This window comes from Helianthus annuus, chromosome 4 (assembly GCF_002127325.2).
Source record: "Helianthus annuus cultivar XRQ/B chromosome 4, HanXRQr2.0-SUNRISE, whole genome shotgun sequence".
Taxonomy (NCBI): Eukaryota; Viridiplantae; Streptophyta; class Magnoliopsida; order Asterales; family Asteraceae; genus Helianthus; species Helianthus annuus.
In genome coordinates, this window is record NC_035436.2 from 8,595,020 (window position 1) to 8,596,924 (window position 1,905).

The following is a 1,905-nucleotide window of genomic DNA, read 5'->3' on the forward strand; positions in this document are numbered from 1 at the left end:
ATTACCCTGATTGCGGCAGCACCTCGTGATCGTGTGTGTGTGTTGTGGACTGTAATCGATCTAACTCGACGTACAGACAGCGATTCTACGTCGCTTTTGTTTCAACAGTTAAGTGCCAAGGTCGGCTATTTATAGCCAGAAATTCGACTCGCTTACGGACCGTATGACCTAACCCTTACGGTCCGTAAGGCTGACTGGTATGCTTACGGTCCGTAAGGACCAACCCTTACGGTCCGTAAAGGGTTCAGCCTATTTCCTAGCCTAGCTGAGTTCGGTTATAGCCTTGGTGAATCAACATTTTCAACAAATAAGAACTGTGCAACGTTTTAATAAAGATAATTATCAATTAGGGTTTGCCCCCCTCGAGTTTTAGGGGTCCTGATCCTGATTCCGATTGTTCCGAAAATTTCAGGGTTTATGCCAAATCACTTGGGCGTCTCAATTAGGGTTTTCTTATTGGATAATTATTATTCTAATTACGAGTTTTATTGACGGTTGTTACATCCTCCCCACCTTAAGAAAAATCCCGTCCTTGAGATTTATTGGAATAGATGAGGATATTTTCGCTTCATTTCTGATTCCAGCTCCCACGTGTATTCTGGCCCTCTCCTTGAATTCCATTTGACTTTGACCAACACCAGTCGTTTATGTTTGAGAAATTTGACTTTTCGATCTTCGATCTCTAATGGTTTCTCTATGAATTTTAGTTTTTCGTTTACCTCTACATCTTGAAGAGGGATTATCAGTGATTCGTCTGATAAACATTTCTTGAGATTGGATACATGAAATACATCATGTACTCCAGCTCATTCTCCTGGTAGTTGTAAATGATAAGCTACTGGTCCTATTCGTTGAATCACGGGGAAAGGTCCAATGTACCTTGGACTTAGCTTTCCTTTCTTACCGAATCGTACTACTCCTTTCCAAGGAGAAACTTTTAAAAGTACTTTATTTCCTACTTGGAATTCTAAAGGCTTACGACGATTGTCTGCATAGCTCTTCTGACAGTCTCGAGCCGTTTTCAATCTTTCCTTAATCTGAGTTATCTTGTCAGTAGTTTCTTGTAAAATTTCAGGACCTGATAATTGACTTTCTCCGATTTCTGCCCAACATACTGGAGTTCTGCACTTACGTCCGTACAGTGCTTCGAATGGTGCAGCTTTGATGCTTGAATGATAACTATTGTTATAGGAGAATTCAATTAATGGCAAATGGCTATCCCAATTACCACCAAAGTCAATTACACATGCTCGGAGCATGTCTTCTAGAGTTTGTATTGTCCTTTCACTCTGTCCGTCTGTTTGTGGATGATAAGCAGTACTTAGATTTAGTCGAGTTCCCATTGCTTTCTGAAAACTTGTCCAGAAATGATAAGTAAAACGACTATCTCTATCCGATACAATGGAGAGCGGGACTCCATGTAGGGATACTACTTCGTCCACGTACAGTTGTGCTAACCTTTCCATGCTAAAGGTTTCTTTCATTGGTAAGAAATGAGCTGACTTGGTTAATCGGTCTACGATTACCCAAATCGCATCATTACCTCTTTTGGTTTTGGGTAACTTGGTAACAAAATCCATTGTTATGAGTTCCCATTTCCATACAGGCATTTCTAGCTGTTGTAGTAATCCTGAGGGTTTCTGGTGTTCAGCCTTAACTTGTGAACAAGTTAAACACTTGGATACGTATTCGGCTATATCCTTTTTCATTCCTATCCACCAGAAATTATTCCTTAAATCTTGGTACATTTTATTGTTTCCTGGGTGCATGGTATACCTAGATTTATGAGCTTCTTCTAAAATCTCATTTCTTAACTCTCCTCGCTTAGGTACCCAAATTCGTTTCTTATGGAATTTCCAAATTCCATCATTTCCTTGTTCTAGTTCTTTTAGGTAACCTTTCATT